The sequence below is a fragment of the Schistocerca nitens genome, chromosome 1 (genome assembly GCF_023898315.1).
Source record: "Schistocerca nitens isolate TAMUIC-IGC-003100 chromosome 1, iqSchNite1.1, whole genome shotgun sequence".
Lineage (NCBI taxonomy): Eukaryota > Metazoa > Arthropoda > Insecta > Orthoptera > Acrididae > Schistocerca > Schistocerca nitens.
Window position 1 is genome coordinate 184,670,125 of NC_064614.1, and position 27,536 is coordinate 184,697,660.

Sequence of the window (27,536 nt, forward strand, 5' to 3'; positions counted from 1 at the left end):
CATATGGTGTATCTTCCCACCACTGAAATAGATGTGTATTGTTCGATTCAGTATTTCCATCACATAAATGTGGTTTATAATTACGTTACATTGCTACTAGTAGACATATTTCTCACTTTTTCTTAGACAGTTGCTACCTGTTACTCCACCATAGGAATTTATGTGCGAAGCATTGATGAAATACAGACGTTCAAATTATCCGATTTCTGTAATTTCATTTCGATACCAGATCGTTCTAATCGGATTCAGCCAGGTAGTCTTAATGTGGATATCCGACCACGACTGTCATCATATGATAGACTGTGTAAACCACATTCTTTATCGGACTGTTGAATATAGATCACTTATCTATGACAGGACCTGAATTCTTAAACACTGTGGAAAATAATAATCCGATGTGCTTATTACAAATACGTTATTCCAATATAAATATGTGAACTAACGAGATAACAGTTTATTTACAGGAGCAGAACTAATGTTCAAATGTTCAAATGTGTGTGAAATCGTATGGGACTTAACTGCTAAGGTCATCAGTACCTAAGCTTACACACTACTTAACCTAAATCATCCTAAGGACAAACACACACACCCATGCCCGAGGGAGGACTCGAACCTCCGCCGGGATCAGCCACGCAGCTCATGACTGCAGCGCCCCTGACCGCTCGGCTAATCCCGCGCGGCTACTAAAAGTATACTCGTCCACAAAACCCATGTGGACAATTATCTGATAATCGGTCAAGCTTTGCTTTGTCGCAGCTCTTTAGGATACAAGTCCATTTACTTTCAGGCTCTTACATACAATTCTTGCAATGCAAGGTAATTGAAAAAACTCATCCACTCGACGCCAACTGAGGAACTGACTGGTGCATGTGTTGTTCAACACACAGTAGTTGTCACCCTCACTGGAATCAATGAGTGTGTGCGTGTGTGTGTGTGTGTGTGTGTGTGTGTGTGTGTGTGTGTGTGTGAGTGAGTTTTCGTGTTAATGCACAATCTGAATCAATACTATTAACATCAGACAGACAACCGGGCACCAAATATGACTGTAAAGTGTGTTAATGCGATGGGAAGTTACAAACTGAATTTTCACCTAACCCACGTCCTGCATATTACGTTAAGGAAGATGTATTAACTCCATAGTATCGTTAGCAGAGAGTGCGCTCTTGTTGTCGAGGCCTGCGACAAGCGCAGCGATCAGCACTGCCCAATGCCGCCGCGATTTGTTTATGTTGGCTGAGCGTGGACACTGCAGCAGACGCTTCGCCATAAACAGAAAGAAATCACCTTGGCTCTGACTGCAGTGAGCGGATATCACTGCCTGCGTGTTCTTATAGTAACCAACGTGAGACTCTACTCACAGGTGCCATGGAGCAATTGCAACGGGTATCATGTCATTAGTCATGAGAATATTAACCAGTGATGAAATGTCCACTCTATTTGAATCCTAAGAAAATAGGAACCTTCTCACAAAGGAATGTGAGGTGATATCAAAATTTATCCAACATACAAAAATTAACTGCAGGGCTTTCATGTATGCAGTAGTAGCACACAAGGAAATAATATGTCTTGGAAGCGTATATTTCATTTCCTCTTCTCATATTAACGTCCTTGTTTCAGAATGAAGTGAGAAAATTAACGCGAAAAACTTAAGTTCCTGAGAAGCATATAAGTCATTTCCTCGTCTCATATCATAGCTTTTGTTTTAGTATGAGGTGAAAAAATAAACAGTTTACGGCTCTGAAACATAATATGACACCAGATTCTTATCGTAGGCGCTATCGGAAACGCAAAAAGCAGGGAGCTGTCCATTCTTTTGTCCTAAAGAGCTGCGACAAAGCAAAGCTTGACCGATTATCAGATAATTGTCCACATGGGTTTTGTGGACGAGTATACTTTTAGTAGCCGCGCGGGATTAGCCGAGCGGTCAGGGGCGCTGCAGTCATGAGCTGCGTGGCTGATCCCGGCGGAGGTTCGAGTCCTCCCTCGGGCATGGGTGTGTGTGTTTGTCCTTAGGATGATTTAGGTTAAGTAGTGTGTAAGCTTAGGTACTGATGACCTTAGCAGTTAAGTCCCATACGATTTCACACACATTTGAACATTTGAACATTAGTTCTGCTCCTGTAAATAAACTGTTATCTCGTTAGTTCACATATTTATATTGGAATAACGTATTTGTAATAAGCACATCGGATTATTATTTTCCACAGTGTTTAAGAATTCAGGTCCTGTCATAGATAAGTGATCTATATTCAACAGTCCGATAAAGAATGTGGTTTACACAGTCTATCATATGATGACAGTCGTGGTCGGATATCCACATTAAGACTACCTGGCTGAATCCGATTAGAACGATCTGGTATCGAAATGAAATTACAGAAATCGGATAATTTGAACGTCTGTATTTCAACAATGCTTCGCACATAAATTCCTATGGTGGAGTAACAGGTAGCAACTGTCTAAGAAAAAGTGGGAAATATGTCTACTAGTAGCAATGTAACGTAATTATAAACCACATTTATGTGATGGAAATACTGAATCGAACAATACACATCTATTTCAGTGGTGGGAAGATACACCATATGGGATTTGCTGAGACATAATGACAATAATAATAATAATAATAATAATAATAATCGCGTGTGGCGGATAGTGGAAACCCTCCCCCATATGGGTGGTACCGAGGAAATCAAATACTAGGGGTGAACCAAATACTAACACAATCCTGAACGGCTACTCAATCCGTTGAACGCAAAATCCAGACACGTCTGAGTGAAAATCACCGTTACTCTGGTCACCGTGTTAGCTCAATGAGCTTGGCTGAAAATATTTGCTTTCAAAGGCTTCAACACCCTCTGGTCCTGTCCGGTCCTGGTATCACCCAAGCACAACCAATGAAACACAAGCAAACGTAAACTATGCAAGCAAAGTCAACTTTATCCCAGGTGGTACACAACCCGGCTGTCGACAGGCGGCAGTTGGATTTTCGGATTCTGGGGAGTCCAGGTTAGCACGACAGAGAATATCGAAGATCTCTGGTAAATTTCCCTACAAGCAAAAAACATGCATTTAAAAGTAAACATCGATACCTTGGATCAAACACGAAAACTAAATAATTTCACAAAAGAAATGGACCGACAAAAAATTCTCATCCTTGCACTTCAAGAACCACGACTAACTGACAATGAAACCGTGTATTAGGGAAACCATTGCATCTTCAAGAGCAGAATACAACAAAAGGTAACGAAAGGCGTACCAATCTTCGGCATTGCATTTCTCGAACACCGATCTATCAACTCTGCCAAAGAATTCACACCGATCGACAATCAAAAGGTTCCAATGGCTCTGAGCACTATGGAACTTAACAGTGGAGGTCATCAGTCTCCTAGAACTTAGAACTACTTATACCTAGCTAATCTAAGGACATCACACAAATTCATGCCCAAGGCTGGATTCGAACCTGCGACCGTAGCAGTCGCGCGGTTCCAGACTGAAGAGCCAAGAACCGCTCGGCCACCGCGGCTGGCCCGTCAACAAGCGACTTATGACTATGGTCATTCAGAGCCCCAGTAAAACATATACACTCATCAATGCACGTGTCCCCACCAACATCGACGGCCGGAGTGTTCGAGAGGTTCTAGGCGCTACAGTCTGGAACCGCGCGACCGCTACGGTCGCAGGTTCGCATCCTGCCTCGGGCATGGATGTGTGCGATGTCCTTAGGTTAGTTAGGTTTAACTAGTTCTAAGTTCTAGGGGACTGATGACCACAGCAGTTAAGTCCCATAGTGCTCAGAGCCATTTGAACCATTTGAACCCACCAACATCGAAAATAAGAAAAACACCGACAATGTTGAAAAATTCTGGAACACACTCGAAAATACCATGAGCAAAATTCACCAAGATGACGTGAAAATACTAATGGGAGACTTCAACTCTATTTGGGACAGAAAAAACGTGTAGAAAAATCATTGGTACAAATTCAACACACCGAAACGCTTAGACTAACGTCACACGTCTGACTGACATTTGCCAATTGAACCACAAAAGGATGTCTTCCCGCTTTAAGAAAAAACCAGTCCCCAGGTAACATGCTTAGTAACCAGGTGCAAGCTGCTTTTGTTCGCCTTTCGAGACTTGCTGAAAGCCAGATTTTTAATTCTTTTGTAGCACAGCTACAAGCAGGCAGATAAAAACTTAATAAGGGAATCGTAAGACAACGCTCGAGCAAAATTCTTCTTGCTACTTTCAGTAACTCTTAGTGTCAGAGTGAAAACCTTACGGTACTGCCAGATTCATAATGCCACTTTTGTTTTCTGCCGACATTTTTTTGTTGTTGTGAATACATAATTTTATCTATGAAAAGCCCCATTTTCATAACACTTACGAATGGTACAGGAAATGAAATAAATACAGATCTTTTCTAAGTGTAAAGTCTGTAATATCCTACTAATTCGTGTTAAAATAAGCCCAATTGTCTCACAGAAACTTAATGCTTTATTAAGATAGACTGCCGTCGTGATGTTTCTGTATTAAGCTGACTTTAGTTTGTATTAGTACAGTGAATATTTTAATTGCATTTTCCATTAGTTTACTAAACGCAACAGTAATTATCAAAGAGAAATTAATTAGCAGCAGAATTTTCTTTCACGATATCTAAAACGATATGACAATGCTAAAGTTGTTTACAAATTCTACGCCTGTAGAAACCTACTTGTTCTAACGATGTCAATAAACAAGAGTAGTTTTAAAAGTATTTTCGTCTAGAAATGAATTGCCTTGACGGTTGATCGATCTAGAGTGGGAAAGGTAAAATTTTACAAATATATGACGAGAGGGACAAGTGCTTGAGAGAGGACTTCCCTATCAATACAAATGTGCCTGAGAGACGACTTTCCTATCAATCTCCTGGATAGTTTTGTTTCTCAAATCAACATAGTGCGTTATCATGCAGTAGCACAGGTGATGTAGTTTTGTTGCTCGATTTTCTTACACTGTGACCGAAAGGTGTCTCAGTTGTTGGCAACAAATTCCAGCTGTGTTGCACACACCCTGGAGGCAGAATTCGTAGCCCAAAACACACTTTTGGATTTATCAGATGTAAAATAATATGTTCACGCAACTCTTTCCTCGAGTTTACGTCTTTTGGTGGGGCTCAGCCTTTCATTTCTTCTTAGGAAGTTAACGATAAAGGCATCATAACACGTCACCAGTAACAGTACTGCATAGGAATGCTCGATGAGTGACCTGATGACGTTCAATAATAGTTACTCTGTTGATTTTTGTTGTTTCGAATTAGAGCATGCAGTACTCCTACACCAGACTTCTGAACATTGCCTGTTGAAAGCAAATTCAAGTGGTTCATAATTATTTTAGTAAATTCACTCGATATTTTTATGTCCTTTAAATTACATTTGCTACATGATTCGCATTGAAGACGTAGGAAATGTATGTTATTTGGTCCGGGAAGCACGTTCCAACAGAAACTGATGCTTACATTGACATTTATGTTGCGAATTAGTCGTCTTATCCATCACATGGATAACGAGGATGCTCCGTTTTGCTACAGTTGTTTCATAGCTAACAAGGGAGCCTTCCCATCGCACCCTCCTCAGATTTAGTTATAAGTTGACACAGTGGATAGGCCTTGAAAACTGAACACAGATCATTCGAAAAACAGGAAGAAGTTGTGTGGACCTATGAAAAAAATATTCAAACCAAACAAACTGAGTAGTCCGTGTGCATGATAAGCAACATCAAGGATAGCTTGAGCACGGGAGCGCAGTGGTCGCGTGGTTAGCGTGAGAAGCTGCAGAACGAGAGGTCGTTGGTTTAAGTCTTCCCTCGGGTTAGTTGTTTGATTTTTTTTATTTTCAGACAATCATCACCACACGTACTGTTATTCAACAAATGTAGGAAATAATCATACGTTCGACAATCGTTCGATCCCTTAAGGAACTTTCCGATGCCTTACAGTTCGGAAAATATTCATTGACATTGTTATTGGAGTCACGAGCTATATTTGCTGGATTCATATTGCCCACGCAATGCATCGCACGTATTTAATGCACTCTCGTCCAAAGTAGCGAACAGTTAACTGCCAGCCAGGGAGCCTCATTAGCAGGAATACTCTCTCTTCCGTGCGCTATAGTCGACTGACGTCATGTCTTTCGATGTTTTTTAGGTGTAGCGTCATCATACTACGGCGCGGTTACCTCGCATCGGACGGACGGACTGACAGATAATAATTGTCTGAAAATAAAAATTAAACTTTTCACTCCTGGGAAAATTTGACGGAAGGACCTCTCGTTCCGCAGCTGCGTGCGCTAACCACGGGATCACGGCGCTCCTGAGCTCACCCTATCCTTGATGTTGCCTATCTTGCGCATGGACTACTCAGTTTGTATATTTTGCTTATTTTTTTCATACTTCCACACAACTTCTTCCTGTTTTCTCGATTGATCTGTGTTCAGTTTTTCAAGGCCTATCCCCTGTATCAACTTATAACTACGAGTAAATCTGAGGGCGGTGCGATGGGGATGTTCCCTTGTTAGTGGTATTGTGTGTTGGTGGCGTTGCCAGTTTACATACTGTGCATGTAACTCACAATAAATGCGTTGGATTCCTCCTGTGATCAGTTTACTTGAAAAACGTTTGTTGTCATCGTAATTTGTGTAACTGTCTCTCCGACTTCCAATTTGACAATTTGTGGAAAAATTGTTTACCTTCTTAGTCCTAGTTTCAAACATTGTCTGATAGAAAATGTAGGCATGAAGGAGTCTGTAAAAGCAATTAATCGCTATTATAGCAAACTTTTGAATCCACTGGACACTTGAATTCTATATATTGATTCTGAGAGTTTTGTTATTTCTCTTGTTATTTACTGTCCCAAAGTCATCCGTGAGAATAAAATTAAAGGCAGTTGGATTAGGTTCCTGATCTATAAACTGTGATTTAACATTCTGCGCTGCTAAATAAATTTTGAAGGTTGTATTCTTTACGTAAAACAGAGTATCGATGTCAGTCCTAGGATTGACGATAAACTTCAGAAATACAATTACGGAAAAGTGACATATCGATTACGGCTACTCACCATCAACAATAGTTGTTACCCATTGTTTAGTATTTGCTATTTTACCGTCGTTACCCTTTAGAGGCCAACCTGATCTTTCCACAGTGCCATTTTTACTTGCTTCTTAATATGTCCTATAACTACAGATTTGTTGAAAATATGAACTGTTAAATACGCTATTCCACAAATTAAAAACTTCCAGTTATTCTTCATATCTTGAAACTTACTACCGTTGACTTTCACTGAAGGAAAGATACGTAATAATAAAATGAAATCAAAGATTAGAATGTCGAAGCATAGTGTGAATGGTTAAAATGAAATGAACTAAAAATCATCTTCTTGTCTAAAACACTTTACTCTTCCAGAGAACTTCGGTACCTCTCAAAATTTTTTCAGCTCTGATGTTTAGCCACATGTGGAAAAATAGCGGGTCTCATGATGCAGCACTGTTTAGCCGTCACAAAATAAAGCCTCAAAAATCAGTAAATAAAACTATTCTTGTACAGTTGCTCCGAATCGCATATACCAACCGCCCTTTGCTGCGACAACTACTCAAAGTCTATTGGGTATTTGATTTTGTTCTGCTTTTTCGGGCCTCCTTACCTCTCCTTCTAGCCCAACCTTTGTTCTGCAATTACGTCTTCATCGGGGAGCTTCTCCTCAACATTTTTATTTTGTTCTGAACTGTTTTGTACCCTTCTTGCATACACACGTGTGTCACGTATTTTGTAGAGACTGAATGAATATATAAGGTGAGTATTTCTTCTCTTATCAAATTAAATATTACATATCTTGCTGTGAATTAATTTGTTTGTCCCCATTCCACTTATTGCGTTTCCTTGAAATTATATAAAACATAAGTCTGTAAAAAAAAATCGCGTATAGCCTCCTTTGGCTTCCACAACAGCTGGAAGTCTGTTGGGCATTGAGCCCACAACTCGAGCCACAGAACTAGGAGATTCAAGTAACTCATTCCAAGCTTCATGAATTTGCTGATTTGTCGTGCGTTGACAAATGGGTGGTTCTCACTGAAACGGCGTATCTGCTGATCCTGAGCTTGCGTTGTTTTGCGGCGACGGCCATGAGGCCTCCCATTCAAGTTACCACTCTCTTCCTTTCGTCTGATCCACCTGGCTACCGTCGACTTGTGAAGACCCATAGTTCTCGCTATGTCGGCATTTGAAGATCCCTCTGCATGGAGTATTATAGCGCCCTTGTCTGCCTCAGCCAGATGGGCCATTTAGCGTTGACTGAATGATTCGTCGCGGTTAATATTGGCTGCGGAAACAGCGCTGGCAGGAAACAGACTGCCTCCTCCAAGATGGCAGCCGCAACGCAGTGGCCAAGTATGTGTAACACGGAAATCGATGGCATAAAAGACAGATCGCAAGCCCGTGCCCGTGTCATTACATAGTGGAGCAACTTAGAATCTCTAATTTTTCTCAGAAGTGACTGGTCCACTCTTGTCATGTCTTATCCTGATAAATATTACATGAAATGAAATGTTTACGTTTTGCATATGCGGCAGGCCTGAGGCAAGAAACATTTCTGAAATATCTGAGGCAACCTGAAGAACACTTCGTGAATATTATCTGTAGAAGGTTGCCTTATAAGAAGGAAAACGTGTTTATCCCCGCTCGCCGTGTTTCCAGGTGGCGCAGTTTACTCGGAGGCATACATAATTCTCGCCGGGCGTAAGAAGCGACTCGACGAGCGAGGGGAACTCGCCAAATGTCATAGGCTGATTGTCCCGAAACTTTGCTCAGTGAAGGACAGGACAAAATAAGCGAACATGTGTTTCGGCTTATCTGCAGACACTCGACCGTTTCCGAGAAAACGACGGTCAAAGTTATCAACGCGCTGTTGCTCTAGTGTAGATACCTTCTGCAGCCGAGAACGCAATTGAAGCGGTGGCTACCGTCGTTCCTTCTTAACACTGATTCCCGTGTTCGATACCATATTGGGTTTTTTAATTATTTTATTTTCCTGCCTCTCTATCGGAATTATCTACGAATGTTTTTTTCTAAGTTATGTTGAAATAATGTTGTCATTATTCGCCAATTAACTTTATGTGTAATTAATGAATTAAAAAGTAATAAACGAATGAGACAAGCTGATCTAACATCATCTGGGCTGCCTCATGTATCGTTATAACCAAATATTTTATAAATGTTAATCTACATTCAGATCCGATGATGGCACCTTTAGTGTGTTGAAACCGGTTATCCAGTAAACAATATTTAAGCGATCTTGGCTTCTGAATTATTTCTACAACAGAGTGATCGCCCCACTACGCACTGTGTGTTCCCTTTTTAACTTATTTCTTTACACAGTAAATTAACTGACGAATAACGACAACAGTGTTTCAACATAAATTGGAATAAACATTCGTAGATAATTCAGAGAGTGAGGGGAAAAAAAAGGAAAAACCGGGTTTCGAACTCGCAGCGCAAAGTTCAGAAATCGCTATGGTAGCCGCAGAGCCACCGCTCCAGTTGAATGCTTACCCGCTAAGAGGTGTCTACACTATAGTAACAGCGCATTGAAAACTTTGACCGTCGTTTTCTCAGAAGCGGTAGAGTGTAAGCAGATAAGCCGAGACACGTGTTCGCTTATTTTGTCCCCGCTTTCACTGAGCGAAGTTTCAGCAAGATCGGGGTATTTCCTCGGGAACACAGGAAGAAACCATAGTAATAATGTAATTCAAGGCTCGCAAGAAAAGATTTAAGTGGTCCTTTTTCCCGCACACTGTTAATGAGTGGGACGGTAGAGAAATAACCCTAACCTTCTGCCAGGCACGTAAGTCCGGATTGCCAAGATTTCCTGTTGATGTAGTCATGTAGATGTAACGACGAAATTATGTTTTAATTACGACATGTGACTTTCATTTGATTTAAACATCGAAGTTGTTTGCTGTTTCAAAATGGTTCAAATGCCTCTAAGCACTATGGGACTCAACTGCTGTGGTCATAAGTCCCCTAGAACTTAGAACTACTTAAACCTAACTAACCTAAGGACATCACACACATCCATGCCCCAGGCAGGATTCGAACCAGCGACCGTAGCAGTCGCACGGTTCCGGACTGCGCGCCTAGAACCGCGAGACCACCGCGGCCGGCTCGTTTGTTGTTTATTTACTTTTTGTTCAATAGTTTCAGGCATATACAAACACCTAGGCGCGTTAAATTGATATTGAAATAAAGTGTCATGCGTGGACCAATAACAATAAATTCCCACCTACTTGTTATAGTACTGCAGTATCTGCCAGCGTCTTCAGAAGTGGATATCGCATACGAAGTTCCTAGGGTGTTTGTAATGGATATTGCAGACGACTTCGACAAAGTTTGAATGTAGCTTCGTAAAAGTTCCGTGAGCAAACGATCTGAGTTGCTGGCGAATACAGTTTATCCTCACTAGACAGTATACAGGGTGGTCCCGAATTCATGGTACAAACTTTAATGGTAGGTACAGGACATTGTAACAAGGATTTATTGTATAGGAATGTATAGTCGCAGGTGACGCGGTGAGGCGTAAACAGGGGAAAGAGAAATGGAGTGATCGGTTGGTGTCACTGCCGGTAGAGGGCAGTAGATGAACATGATGTATCGCAGTAGGGACAAGCGCCATTCACAATTGTGCTGCCGTAGACGATGGGTGACTTTACGTATGCAGAAAAAGCAGACATGCATTACATGTACGGCCGTGCAAATGGTAACGCCAGAGCTGCGTTACGAATGTATCGCGCGGAGTATCCTAATCGACGAATGCCGGATCATAGAATTTTTCAACGGTTACATCGTCAACTTTGTGAAACAGGTACGTTCGACGTCAACAGACATGACGCTGGTCGATTAAGAGCTGTACGCACTCCACGACTGGAAGAACGCATCTTGAACATAGTGGCTGATAGACCCGAGTCAAGCACAAGAACTGTTGCGCGTGACGTACATATGAGTCATCAGACTGTATGCAGAGTGTTAAATGAAAATCGCTTACACCCCTTCCATTTTCAAAAAGTACAAGCATTGAATCCGGCAGATTATCCTCTTCGCGTGAACTTCTGCCAGTGGTTGTTGCAGCAATGTGCGTTGCAGCCGGATTTCGTAGGTCATGTGCTATTTACAGATGAAGCGACATTTTCACGCGAGGGTGTCTTTAATGCGCACAATTCCCATGTGTGGGCAACAGATAATCCACATGCAACGCGTCCACATGCGTATCAACAACGTTTCGGTATTAATGTGTGGGCTGGTATTGTGAACGACTTTTTGATTGGGCCATACTTACTACCCACGCGACTCTGTGGCGAAAGCTATCTTATTTTTCTGCAAGAAGTGTTACCAGAACTGCTACAAGATGTTCCGCTCGCCATTCGTAACCGCATGTGGTTTCAGCACGATGGAGCGCCAGCACACTTCAGCACTGCTGTACGGAATTACCTGAATGCCACGTTTGGTGCTAGATGGATTGGGCGTGGTGGACCAGTCCCTTGGCCACCCCGATCTCCTGATTTCTCTTGCCTCGATTACTTTTTATGGGGACATCTTAAGAGCCTTGTTTATGAGACTCCAGTTGACTCAGATGAGGATCTCGTTGCTCGCATATCTGTAGCTGCTGCAGGTGTGCGTGAAATACCAGGCATCTTTGAACGTGTACGCCAATCGCTGCACCGACGCTGTCAAGCATGTATCGCTCATGGTGGACGCAATTTTGAACACTTACTGTAAACATGACACTTGTCAACAACGATTTCAATAAAATCTTTCGTTTTCCTTTCGGCCGTTATTTCCCCTGTTTACGCCTCACCGCGTCACCTGGGACTATACATTCCTATACAATATATCCTTGTTACAATGTCCTGCACCTACCATTAAAGTTTGTACCATGAATTCGGGACCACCCTGTATATTATCATTATACATGAGGTGAGTAGGGTTTCGCCGCGTTGCGGTGGCCGAGCGGTTCCAGGCGCTTCAGTGACGAACCGCACGGCTGCTTCAGTCGCAGGTTGGAATCCTACCTCGGGCATAGATGTCTGTGATGCCCTTAGGCTAGCTAGGTTTAAGTAGTTCTAGGTCTAGGGGCTGATGACCTAAGCAGTTAGGTCGCATAGTTCTTGAAGCCATTTTTTGACCTTTCGCGTAAATTTTCTTTACATAAACCGTCGTATCTTTTGATTGCGTTGACATAGAAGCTCACTTTTTTACACCAGCATGGGACCGGTTACAGCAAGAAGTGCGATACATTTCCGCTTATTATGTCCACCCGTTCTGGAGGTAAACGGGTTTTAAGGGTTGGGTAGACCGATAGACGGTCAAGAAAGTGAGACTAGTAGGGTTCCGTTTTTACCGGTTTAGGTGACGAAATCCTAACAACGAAAACACTGAAGATGAGGGCCGCATAAATAACACCCGCTACTCTTTATTCGAAATGTTCTAGTTGCTGTCGATACATAAGCATATTAGTCGTAGCTACGTTTTCGATCCAAATCACGTTTACAGGAATGCAAATAGAATGTATTTGCCTATACACGTGGTAATTCACATCCCAGTATTAATGCCACCGCGTTTTAGAAGTACGAACATTCTCATTGCTAGCTAGCTTAAGAAACACTTCTGCTAATGAACGTTTTCTGGCTGTGGCGAGTCTAGTGGAGAATTCGAAACAATGCAGAATACGTTTGGCAGCTATGTAGCCGTTTATTTCCTGGGGTGGTGCAGAATTATCCTACAAAATTTACTCTCTAATAACAGTAATTTGTTATTTCGATAAACATCCCGAATGATTGTCACATAAGCGGTGACATAAAGGAAGAAAATTCATGTTTTTGAGTCCAGAAAGCTCTATGCAACAGAAACTGCAGATTTTCATTTCGAAATTGCCTGCTTGTTCATGTCTGGGGTAATAATAGAGGGCTGTTTGCCTAGGTTGTCTGCTAGCATAGTGAAAGGAAGGTCTGGTTTGTTTTCGGTTCTAATCTCTATGGAGGCAGGTAGAATATCAGTAAAGCAATTTTAAGAAATTCTCGCGCACCCAATACGTTTTATCGCTACCTTTATTCTGTACTGGCGCCCTGTGCATGTCAATATGACACTCTTGTAGAATTTCATACATGTTACTGCCTACTTTTTCCGCTTCTGTCAATAATGGAATTGACTTAAGTGTGGCACTGAATGATTTTTAACTGAATTTCGTTATGAATCTTCACGCATTGCTAAATTTGCACACTTTCATGGTAGGTCAGCAACGGTAATCCAGTATGACTGGTCTGAACGTTGACACAGACCGTTTCGCGGCCGAATGCGGATAATATTTTGCTACTTCGTAACGATCTGGGGTTCTTTGTCTTACTGAAACAGTTAAGTCATCTCGATAAGTTGAAATTCATTTTTATTTGTCCAGTTCATACCAATTAGCGTTTGTTCTTTCAGTTCTGTCTTATATTTACGTGTTGTATTTAACACACTAATCAGCATTAATATAGTCTTACAAATTATGGAATACAGTCTAAAAAAGTTCAGATAGTTTGTCAATTTCACGCCTGCGCATAGTATGTTGGTAGCACTTCGTCGCCTTGCCTGTTATGCTGTGTAGCAGACTTTAAAGCCGTGCGGATCAGCATAACGAAAAGGCGAGGGGTCTCGCTCGTTTTGTCCACGACTGTACATATAGTCTGCGCCCGCGAGCTCGGCTCCAGTTCACCACCGGCAATGGAGGGTGAAGCTTTGACAATGCCAGCCACTCGTGCTGGCGAAACGTCAGAAAAATCATTAGATGAACGTCGGCCGAAGAACCCGAGACAGAAGCCAATAGGCAGTTTGTCAACAAGTGGCCACGAAAGCCTCAACAATTTTGTACGTGGAATTGGCAGTTAGAGCGATATCGCGTACTAAAATTATAAAAGAGTGGACATTTCACAAGTACTGAAGAAACGCGAAAAATAACAAACCTAGGTTCATTATGTTTAGCTTTTTTACAGTAGAATTTTGCTGTTGCTCTCTAGAATACTGCGAAAAATATCATATCTTGGAGGCGATAGCTAGAACCAAGCTATATAGGCCATTTCTACTTAGCGATTCCAGTGGTCTTATTTTCAGCGTTTTTACAGTAGATATGTTACAGGATTTCTATTTTTCCTCTCGGTTTCTGTAATGCTGCGATATATAAATTTGTTGCCTTTCACAGAAGTACAGAAAGGAAGAAAGTAATAGAAATGATGGAACAAACCACAGTGCATACTTGTCGGAAAAACGGATAAGTTCCGTAGCTAGGAATCAACAACTATAATTCACCTATGTAACACAAATGCACTTAGTATTCTCCAAAGTAGCAGACACAACTTCTAAAAAAAAGAGAATCTCAAAAAATTTTACTGCAGACGTCAAGTACGAAGATGCGAAAAATGATCGTTGCAGTCGGTAACTAGAAATGACATGCCTCACACCTGTTACAACAGTTCGAAAACAACAAATCTTAGAACTGGTATGGAGATTTATCGAATGCGTGGTTTCGTAACTTCAAGAATAAGAGAAAAAGAAACGCGCAACTTAAGAATTATTGGAAAACACCACAACGCAAGTAGTGAAAAGTCACTGAAATAGAGAACACTGAAAAACTTATATAGAAACTTTTCACGATATGTTTGCAGAGGAGTGAAAATTCGTGACTGACAAGAAGAAAGAAGGACAAAAAAATTGCATGAGAACGCAAACTTTCAAACCATGACACAGTATGGAACAACCAGAATGATTAATGAACAAATTACTAAAAACATTGAATGACAGGCACGAAACACATACCACCGAAATACATACTCCCCCCCCTCCGTTCCTCAAATTGTTACATAAAAAACACAAATGAGCTCATAAACCAAACAGACTCATCCATAACCCAAAAAAATTCAGTATTAAATCAGGGCATTCCGAAAACGAGAATACTTTCACCAACGAAATATCCCTAAAACAAATTACAATACGAAAAAAGAGTATACAATAAGTTTTTAAAATAGGTACCTAATGAAGGCATCCAGAGTCAATATTTAACATCCAGTACTACAATCTGCTGCATAAACAAAATGAAATCAGACATTACGTCATTGCCCAATGTCGACAGGTGGAATCGGAGAATGTAATTGTGACATCATACATTATTGCGTCACTTATCAAAACCGACAGGCAGGATCAGACGGAGGAACTGGAGTTGTTGGTGTTATATCACCTCCTTTTGTGTCCAATCTCCACTATAGTACATGTTCGTATAAAACTAACATTCAATTTAATAAAGTGATAATGTAAGATGTTGTCTTCCATTGCGGAAATCCATGAAAATGTTTGCTATTCGACAGTGGCTTAAATGTTCAGCAGACTTCGTTGTTGAGGAATAACCGAAATCAGCGTCATTCCAGAAATCGAGCTTCAAGAAACTGATGGTCTGGAAGCATTGCTGATGAGCCACACCAGACCACGTAGAATCACGCTGTGCTTGTTCCCACTCGCAACCGCCACTGAGAATTCCGACAATCCTTGGCAGTGACTGCTTTTTGTTTTTAGGTCGTAAACTCAGAAGAGCAGATGCTTTGTACCTGTGTAAATGGCACAAATTAATTTTATTGTATCTGTAGAGAGTTCATTCTAAAATCACACAACCAGAAGTTTAATCATCTTGTAAAAGATATCCTACGAACTTTAATTCTTGTGTAACGTTGGCGCGCCAGTCCCAGATCGAATTCGCCCAGCGGATTACCGATGTGAGCCGCTATGCTGGCCAGCCCGGATGTGGTTTTTAGGCGGTTTTCCACATCCCACTAGGTGACTACAGGTCTGATCCCCACATTCTGCTTGAGTTATACGGCTCACAAACATCTGAAACACGTTAGCACGATTTTCATGCTTTACACTAGATGCAGACAGCTGGAGTACACTGATTCCGTCCTGGGGGGGGGGGGGGGGGTGTATGGGGTGGCGGCCACCCCGTCCAATTAACCATGCCAAATACGTTGCAACCACGCCAACCCTGGGGAAACTGCGGAACAAAGGCGACAGCAAAAGAAGAAAGAAAGCTGGTGACTAGGACATGCACTCATAACAGGCTGATTAAAAGGCTCACATCAAATACCTTCCGTTACTCCATGATTTTCAAGCAACAGTAGACTGTTATTTTTATCTGATTATAAATAGTTGGAATCAACTTTAAAACAAATACAACTGTGCATTGTACTAATTTACTGTCTGCTCTAAGGCTTGTACGTCACTGTGAAAAACTGCCGAGTCCAGTGTCTCCTGTGAATGTGGCAGTGAGTGAAGACGAGCACAGTGACTCAAATGAGCAAAGAAGTCGACGAACTATGCTTGTTGGCCCAACATTTCAAGGCTACGGTGAAGCAAATAAGCCACATTTCTAGTCTCAAGAGGATTTCTACGATTTTGTTCGTGATTTAAATTTGTCAAAGGAGCGACGAGCTTCGCAATGAATAGATGGAGTATCCTTCTTCGAGATTCGAAAGTGTTTATTTTCTGAATATTTCTAGGAGAAAGTTACATGGTTTCTTGTGATGATTTCGAGTGTTATGAAGACCCTAGGCCTTAACTTCAGTGTAAATGTGTGGCGCCTGTTCCCAGGTTCCAGTTAAATTACTCTGAAAGCAGTACTTACCCTCAGTGGAACAAATTTCCTTCGGTCCTTATTTGTCATGCAGTTAAAGTGAAGGAAACACATGGGAAACGCAAATAGCTACTCACACTTACCTGTTACGATAGATACAAATGTCATAAATGTGAAGATCGGAAAGGGACTGCTATTACTACAATTCTTCTCGCCAAGCAGTTCGAGTATACAGAGTATTGCAGCTTTGTCTGGGAGTGAGACAGCAGAGAAAGCAAAAAATAAGCAACTTTGGGAAAAAATTACCTCCTCGAAATGAGCTGTGAATAGAACAACATGATTAACATTCCTCTTTTTGACTCCAAAATGGTGTATCTACCACGGTGGCACATTGAATTAGGACTCGTCAAAAACTTTGTGCGATGGACAAAACTTCGCGTGGTTTCTTGTGCCCGTAAGTTTTCCAAGGATTAGTGTAGCAAAAATTAAGGGAAAGACTATTTGTAGTTCCGCAGATCGGGGAATTGGTGTCTGATGAACATTTCTTTGATTTTTTGAGTGATGTTGCAACAATGGCTTGGCTGTTACTCAGAAGTGTTTGCATGAAAATTTTAGGCAAACATAAAGCAGAGAAATATAAGAGTATTGTATACTACTGAGAACATACCGCTTTACAGGATGCAACATGCCACTTGAGGTACATTTCTTGAGTGGTCACCCGGGCTTTCACCAGATAATTTTGACGCCATTAGTGACGAATATGGAGAACGGTTCCACCAGGACATGTCTCAAATGGAAAAGTATTTTTAAGGCAAAGAGAGTATTGCAATGTAGTCCGATTGCTCTTTGCAAAGAAATGTTCCTGAGGCAAAATATCTCTCGAAATCGGCTGGGAAATACTGTAACATACGACTCTCTACTTCTCTTTTGTCTCATGTTACCCATTTCTTTGATTCCTTTGCTTACTGGTAGATCATCTACATGTATATCTCCATGGTTATTCTGCAACTCATAATTAAGTGCCTGACAGAGGGTTCATTGAACCAGGTTTAAGCTACTACACTACCGCTCCACTCTCGAGCAGCGCGCGGGAAGAAACGAACACTTAAATCTTTCCGTGCGAGCTCAGGTTTCTTTTATTTTATTATGATGACCATTTCTCCCTATTTATGTGGACGCCAACAAAATATTATAACACTGTAAGGAGAAAGTTGGTTATTGCAATTTCATGAGAAGGTCCTGCGCAGCAAGAAACGACTGTGTTTTAGTGACTGCCACCCCAATTCGTGTATCATATCCGTGGCAATATCTCCCTTATTTCGCGATGGTAAAAAAAGAGCTGCCATTCTTTGAAATTGTTCAGTGTCCTCCGTCCATCCTATCTGATATGAATCCCACACCGCGTAGCAATACATACACCACAAGGGGGCGGACAAGTGTGGTTTAAGACCTGCATCCGTGACAGAAGCCACTAACACACGCTCCTACGGTGCCGCTCGACTAGGTGGCTCGCCGGTTCGAATAATTGTGGTGTAAAAAATGTTCACTGCCAGCATTTGGGACGAAAAGGGGGACGGGGGGTTGAGAGATGATGGTGTAAAGTTCCTGATCACCTGGTTTAAACACCATACCTCTCCACAGTGTCTCATGAACTGAGGGCATGTGATATTGTTGATGGTGATCCGTTCGTCAGATGGTGACGTTAAACTTGGCGGTCCCTTTGGTGTTATTCACGAGCAGTAGGTTATGTGTGAGCACCAGATTTCACCCTCTGCCTTCTCTATTCACTATCATCACTGAACAGAAACATTACACTACACTCAACACACACATACACACACACACACACACACACACACACACACACACACACACACACACACAATACATACAAGTAGTTTTACAAATAATATAATGGGTGATGTTATAAATAAAAAGAAAAAAGCATAGTGTAAGTAGTTTCTTTAGTAGACCTGTTACATTTTGTAAGTGTTCTGGCAATAAATGACAATCTTTCATTTTCCCCACAACATTACCTATGTGATCGTTCTAATTTCAGTTATTCGTAATTGTAATCCCTAAGTATCTAGTTGAGTTCACAACCTTTAGGTTTTTGTGATTGATAGTGTAACAGAAATTTAACTGATACCGTTTACAGCTCATATGGATGACTTCACAGTTTTCTTGATTTAGAGCCAACTGTCACTTTTTGCACCACACAGATATACTGTCTACTAAATTTTCAGTTCGTTTTGATATCCGATGAGTTACTCGACGGTAAATGACTGCGTCATCTGCAAACAATCTAAGATGGCTGCTCAGATTGTTACCCAAATCGTTTATGTAGATAGGAACAACAGGGGCTCTGACACGTCTTTGGCGAACGCCAGATATTGCTTCTGTTTTGCTACACGAATTTCCGTCCTTTATTACGAACTGTGACGTTTCTGACAAGAAATCAGGAATCCAGTCACACAACTGAGACTCCATAGGCACACAATTTAATAAGAAGTTGCTTATGAGGAACGCTATCAAAAGCCTTCTAGAAATATAAAAATGTGGAATCAATTTGACATCTCCTGTCAATAGTACTCATTACTTCGCATTTAGAAGTCTCATTGATAGAGGGTGTCAGTTTACCAGACACATACACTGATCCAAAACAGTATGACTATTACGTAAGTCTGCAGACTTTCTTGGCCGTTGTCACTAAAGTTAAAATCTTCTGGGATGTTAGGCTGAGTCACATTGCCTCTAAAATAATCGGCGTTTCGAGCCCTTTGCCGAGATCTTCTTCAGGATTTTCCGGTCTCCACTTTTGCTAGAACACTGGCACAGACCAGGGTCGCGTTGTCTTATAGAGGGAAGTTTTCCCGCGTTTGTGCTGGAGTAGTGGTAGAATTAGTTAAAATTCTTGTGACTGCCAATGGTGGGCCATCGTCATAGGCTAATATTCCTGTGCTGATGCAGACGATGGGACGTTATTGGCTAAACTCTTGTGGATACTATTAGTGGCCCGACGCCATTAGATAGAAATGCACTATTCTACACCTACGCTGGGGAAGGGTTGTAGGTTGAAGTTCCTCCTACTGCTATTGGCTGGCCGTCATCATTGGCTAGACGCGAAACGGACAGAGCAAGAGAAGGGGAACATATACCCAAAATACTATTGTCCGCCGAGGTGACTCGCAGCGCGTTGTTTATGTTGCTCGCACACCGCGGCCGCAGTCTCATATTCACTTCCTTGATGGCAGGGAGCCACGATGCCGGGAGCCTATAGCCGTCCTCTCTATTGAAATTACAAGCATTTTTGCAAATTTCAACCGCTTCTCGGACCTTTCTTCCTTAAAAGTTTGCTTCCTTAGCCAGCACACGTGCGTTATTAAAATCAGTCTCATGATGTTCTGCCGATTTTACACTTTGTTTGAGCCGCGTGTGCCGTTCGTGTTCCGTAATGCCTTCTTTACACTTCTTCCCGTTTCGCCTATGTATACTTTGCCGCAGCCACATATCGCTTAATAGACGTCTGCATTGTGGAGCAATCAGGTGCATCCACTTTTCGTCGGAAAAAAATCTTTTATTTTGTTTTGACTAAAAGAAAGATGTCTGGATACCATTTTTATTTAGAAATCTGCCAATGCGGTCAGTGACCCCAGAAACGAACGGTAAGCTAACAGAGTGAGAAGGCGCTACCCCGTCATTCTTATTAGCAGCCTAAAAGCCCTGTCGATTCAAAAACTATCATAGCCATTTGCCTTCAGTGTCCTCTTTAAAAAATTCAACTACAATTCCAAGTTGTCGTCATCGCTGATACAGAAGGCACGTGAAGACAGAGTGTTGAGCACTGCTTGCTTCTGGGCTGGGTGGTAGTGCGAAGTGGCATCTAAATACCTGTTTGTGTTACTCGGCTTTCTATACACTCTGTGACCTAGAGTGTTATCACATCTTCTGTATACCAACACATCTAGGAACGGGAGACCGACCTCACTCACAACCTACAAGGTCAGTTTGATTTTGGGTTGAATTCCACTTAAGAAATTGTGGAACACATGAAGTTCTTCTTCGCTGTGTGGCCATATAACAAATGAATCATCCACATAGCAGAGACAACAAGAAGGCTTCTGTTGCTCAAAATGTTTCATGACAATATCAGCTGCAACCAGCGAAATGGGTGAGCCCATAGCAAGGCCCTCAGTCTGTTAATGGAGTTGACCATTGTATTTACAATAGCTTGAACGAAGACATAATTCATTTAAGTCACGACATCTGGAGCAACTTTCTGCCTTATGATCCCCGACTATTGCCCTCCACGAGACTGATCGCCGCCATGTGGAGGCAGAAAGAAGTGTGTACAAGCAGAGCAGAGACGAATGGGGAATCGTTCTAACAATAGTAGGGACTGCCGCTGATAGAAGCGACTTTGACAAAGGGCAGACTGCTATTACCTGGTACTGGAAACGAGCGAACTAGCCTACTATTAGTCTGCCACTGTCGTAAGCATAGTTAAGTGGCTTCATGGTGAAATTACAAGTTGCCACAAGGCATTAGACATTGCAAATCACTTATGTCGACGTCGGGGACTAGCCCACTGTAAAACCGGATCGGCAGAGATCTGTGGCATATCTAACAACAGATTAGATTCCCACTGCAGGCGCAAGGGTTTCGGAGCATGCGGTTCAGCAAACGTTGTTGTACATGGGGCTGTGAGGTAAATGATCCTAACTTGTTCCCACGTGGACCCATGACTTCGTCAATTGCTTTTGCAGTGAGTACTGTATCATCAAGATTGGACAGAGCATCAATGGTAACACGTCGCCTGGACAGATGAATCACGTTTCTTGCCACACCAAGTCGATGGTCGTTAGTATTGGGACAAAGCCGTTTCCATCCCACTCTCCATTGTTGCCAGTTGTATCCAAGATGGTGACGATGATGTCATCCAAGATGGCAGTGTGTAGACTTGGCAACAGCATTTGACATCACCTAAGATGGGGGCCATGACATGTTTCAAGATGGCGGATTTTGGCAGGAAGTTTGAATTTTGGTGGGAAGATAGGTCAATTGGGCTACCTCCACTAAACTGAACGCCTCCCCCAGAAAATAGGGGGAAGTTCAAATTCTATCAGAATAATGTAGCCTCTACTAACATAAGGAAAATGGTGGGAAAGAATGTGCACTTGGGATACCTCCATTAACACACGTCATCTACCCTCCACCTCTTCCTAGGCACTGGCGCGCAGTTTGAATTTCGGCAGTAAAGGAAGATCACTTGGGCTATCTCTACTAACCTAATAAAATGCTGAGAAATAAAGGGTATTTGGGCTACCTCCACTAACCTAAGTCACCTGACCACCACCTCTTCCTAGGGATTGGTGGGAAAAGGACCCAGCCTGCACTGAGCTGCTGGAGAGAGGAAGGAGTGTACTTTATTTATTTTGAAACACTTTTTTTAGGGATGAATTCTGAGAGACAGTATATTTGTTACACTGATACAAAATACATGCTCTTACATGCTTGGGGTCATGCCACACAGCCTACAGCCTGAAACCACTGAAAGACTGTTACTGATAAATCAGATATATGTACAGTATTTAACAACCATTTTCTGGGCATTGCTGGTGAATTAAATAAAAATTTAGTATCTACAGGAAATCATATAAATTTCTTAGCAAATGCCTTTTCGAGATTGACGTCTGAAATACTCCTCTGTGATACAGACAGGAGGGAGATTGAGACAATAATCAAATCACTGAAGACTAAGGACTCTCATGGTTATGATGGAGTGTCTAGTAGAATATTAAAGTACTGTGCTGCACATGTTAGCCCTGTATTTAGCCATATTTGTAATTTTTCCTTTAGGAATGGTCAGTTTCCTGAGCGATTAAAGTACTCAGTAGTAAAGCCGCTTTATAAAAAGGGAGAAAGGGATAATGTAGATAATTTTAGACCTATTTCTGGGCCATCAGTGTTTGCAAAAGTTGTCGAAAAGGCTGTATATGTAAGGTTAATTGATCATTTTATATCACACGATTTGCTATCAAATGTACAGTTCGGTTTTAGAAGTCGTTTGACAACTGAAAATGCTATATTCTCTTTTCTCTGTGAGGTACTGGATGGGCTAAACAAAACGTTTCGAACGCTTGGCGTATTTTTTTTTTTTTTTATTTAACAAAGGTATTTGACTGTGTTAATCACACAATATTGCTCCAGAAGTTGAACCATTACAGAATAAGGGGAGTAGCTCACAATTGGTTCACCTCTTACTTCAGCAACAGGCAGCAAAAGGTCATTATTCACAATGTTGATAACAGCTGTGATGTGGGATCTGAGTGGGGTACTGTCAAGTGGGTGGTGCCACAGGGATCAGTGTTGGGGCCGCTCCTGTTCCTTATTTATATAAATGATATGCCCTCTAGTATTATGGGTAACTCTAAAATATTTCTGTTTGCTGATGACACTAGCTTGGTAGTAAATGATGTTGCGTGCAACATTGACTCGGTTTTAAGTAGAGCAGTACATGACCTCAGTTCATGGCTTGTAGAAAATAAACTAACATTAAATCACAGTAAGACTCAGTTTTTACAGTTCCTAACACACAATTCAACAAAACCTGACGTTTTAATCCCACAGAACGGGCATATGATTAGTGAAACTGAACAGTTCAAATTCCTAGGTGTTCAGATAGATAGTAAGCTGTCGTGGAAATCCCACATTCAGGATCTTGTTCAAAGACTTAATACTGCCATTTTCACTATTCGAATGGTATCGAAAGTGAGTGATATTTCGACGCGTAAATTAGTCTATTTTGCTTATTTTCATTCGCTTATGTCGTATTGTATTATGTTTTGGGGTAACTCTTCCCATTCTAGAAGGTTTGGGCAATAAGTGGTGTGAGTTCACGAACCTCTTGTCGACCTCTTTTCACGAGTCTGGGTATTTTGACATTGGCCTCTCAATATATATATTCCTTATTGTCATTTCTTGTTACCAATATTAGTTTATTTCCAAGAATAAGCAGCTTTCACTCGGTTAACACTCGTCAGAAATCAAACCTCCATTTGGATCGGACTTCCTTAACTCTTGTGCAAAAAGGTGTGCAGTATACTGCTGCATCCATTTTCAATAAGCTGCCACTCGAATTCAAAAATCTTAGCAGTAATCCACGTGCTTTCAAATCGAAACTGAAGAGTTTCCTCATGGGTCACTCCTTCTATTCTGTCGAGGAGTTCCTTGAAAAATTAAGATGATTTTCATTGTATTGCTGATAGCGTTTGCTTAAACTTATGAACTGATTTTCTTTCAGGTTCATGAATATTCATTTTTATCTGTTATTACTTTTTATGTTGTAAGTTCATGTACTGACACGTTCCATGACCTTGGAGATTTGCTCCTCAATTTGTTCCTACGGAACTTGACATTTAAATAAATAAAAATAAAGAAAAACATGCTTACTAATCGTCAACAGTTGATATCATACACCAGTCTTTATTTAAACAATTTGAGGTGCTACCGCCATCCAGTGTGTTCGCCATGAGGTCCAAAGCTCAACTGACCTAGTACACAGTACCACAACCAGAGGGCACTGTCATCCACTCCCTGATGCAATCAAAGATGCCAGCCATGATGTCAGCTGATGACACAAGTACCATTATCCAAGATGGCGGCAAACAGTGTGTTCACCATGAGATCTGGACATAGTACACAGTACTACCACCAGAGATGCTGTCGTCCATTCCATGATGTAACCCAAGATGGTAGGGGAAAATGGTGGGAAACAGTGTGGTCACCACGAGGTCTGCACCTAGTGAACAGCACTGTCACCAGAGGGTCCTGTCATCTGTTCTCTCCATAACCCAAGATGTCTGTCTGGAGAGGAAAATGACTCAGTCTGCACTGGGCTGCTGGAGAGAAGAAGGAGAATACTTTATTCATTTTGGAACAATTTATTTACCGATGGATTTGAAATAGTGTATTTATCACACTGATACAAAACACATGCACTGACGTGCTTGGGGTCACGCCACACAGCCCACAGACCTGTAAACTAGTCCTAAATAACGCTCTGCAGGCATGCAGACAACTCCTACATTATAGAAATAATTTCAGTACAGACATGCAAACTCCTAAATAATGGAGTACACTGATGTGCAGAAAAAAATGAATTCATAAACTGTCCAAGTAACGCATAGGACAATCTGCAGACCAGCTCGCAAAATAGTGCAACAGACATGCACACAATGTACGCAGGCACCGCCTGTTGCCCCCAGCCACTGGTTTGCACAGAAGGCTACTGCACACACTCCAGAAGTCGGGATGCACTGGCAACCCTTGCGAAGTGCCACACAGATGCCCATTTGGGTACTGTAGACATGAGTAGATGAAACCCTTTTCATACTTGGTACCTGAGAAATTCCTCTCGAAATATGTGTTCACCTAGGCACTGTTGCTGATGCGACCAGACGGAGGTGAAGAGCTATTTGCAGAGCACAGGCACTGCAGGGTCGCACGCGCATCGACGCCACTGCCGGATACAAGCCAGCATGAGGCATCACTCTCAAGCTGCTGATGCCTACAGAGAACAGGTGAAAGTTACCTCTATTTTCGGGTATAGAGTTACAGTTCTTTGAGTGTTATACTGACATCACATGTCTACCTAAATAAGTGCCAAGTCATCCTCTGGACAGCACACTTGTGTGTTTGCCATTGCTGGCGACATGATGCATAGCTCTGGTGTGGGTCCAGTGGGAGCAGCGTTCGCCATTGTTTTCTGCAGACAAGACTTTCTGCAGTAAAATTATTTTGCACAGATCGCTAAATTGCACTGACAGTTAAACCCACAAAGGTTGTCTACAGATCATCAAATAATATAAGACTCACAAGAATATTGGAAGCCAGGAACATGTTTTGCACTATAATCACAATTAAATATTACGATTGCTGCTACAGTCTGACACCAGTCCATGTACAGGTAATGTCCCTCTTGACAGCTGTGGTTCTGGAACGAATCTCAGTATCTATAGTGCACATAATTTTCCACATAAAAGACCTCTTTCATATCCTCACGATTAACGATGTACTGAATCTATACATCCCTCGCAATAGGACACACTCTCATCTTCTCTGATCATGCTGCAACATATATACACATTTTACACAAACAGTTCAGTCATCCTTTATATCTGTGCAGCGCCCAAAAAATTATGGTATGCCTACACTCACACCAGATATATGTCTCGATTCTCCTCAGTCTTAGGAAATTAGATCTTACAATCAGCGCTTCTGGATGGTACTGCATCCTGTGAAGATTCTCTCAAACTAGTGTTATGAAGGACAGTCGTCTGACACTATCTGTGATAATGAATACCTCACCCACGGACGTAATGCCTGGAAATACATCACTAATGCAGGTTGGTGTACTGTAGTCATCTATCTATCTATAGAATTCGTTCTTACGCGCGATCCTAACGTGGCACCCTGCCCATCATGTGTTACCCTTCCTCCTTTCAACATACACAAACGTTCTCAGCGCAATGTAGGGACTCCTATATCCCAGCACAAAGGACGCCACGTGAATGAATGGGGGATTATGATTGGCTCTTGCCGAATTTAACCACTAAATTATGCATACCACCGGTGTGGAAGCACCATCCACCTTTCTTTTTTTTTCTTTCTGCAGAAGAGACTTTCAGTGGCAAAAAAATATTTTACACTGATCGCCATATTGCACCGACAACTAAATCTTCCTAAGTACCCTACATATCGTCAATTACACTGCTCTCCCACTGATAGTAAAAATACAATTTGTATCCTGTGCCATACAAAATCAGCCCTCTTACATCACTCACACATATACCACAAGGACAGACAACACCGTATATACCCCTCACAGCACTAGATATTTCCCTACGAGGTCAGCGGTCATTCAAACACGACTGGTGACCAGAGCACCTTGAGTAGACTGAAGTCACTCTCAAAACTGTTCTACAAATTTGGGCTCGTTGCCTCTCGGCACAAACGCGTTACTGTTTCTGCTCCGGACCTGCTTGCTTGCTTGATTTACTACACCCATGTCCAGACTCTGGGATTACAAGAACACATGTACAGTATTTTCACCTGGTTTGCCAATATATTATACCATTTTCCCAGTACTTCTCGATATCAAGCACACAGCAGTATCCTACTTCTGGCTCATCCAACATATTTCCGAAGACATAGACTGGAAATTATTTTTTATCCAACCCCAAACTTCAGCGAGGTGGAGCGTGCTCTAGATCACTGAGTAACTACAAACTTATCTGGTCTGAGAAGACCTTTACGTAAAAACGTGAAACAAATAGAAGAAAATGATATTTCCATTTGCGAATACTGATGTCGGTGATGTAACAGATTCCAAATCATCCCTATAATTTACAAAGTTAACTAAGTTGTTTCTCATTTCTAGAGAACCGGCAAACGTGTCTTCCAACTGCTAGATGCACACACTGCAATCGATCTTCGCTCAACTAAGTAAAGAAGTCAAATGCGAGGAAGCAGTCTACCGAACAGTTAAATGGGCGGGGTGGGGGGGGGGGCGGGAGTAAAGGCTCAGACAAACACATGTACATATAGAATCTTGTCAAATTTCCACTTGATCACGAAAGCTGACCAACACATAATAAGTATTTGTTCACTATTCAACTGTCTAGAGGACAATACGGTTAAGTCAGCTACACCCCTAAACTCCAACAGGCTCTCCAGTCCGACAGCTTCTACCGTTAACAGGAAACTTGAATCATTCCCGTCCCCAGCGCTGCATGCCAAGCACACACAGGTAGAATCGTCCTAGAAAACTGGTCACATATGTGTTTCATCATTGTGCTTACAACTAA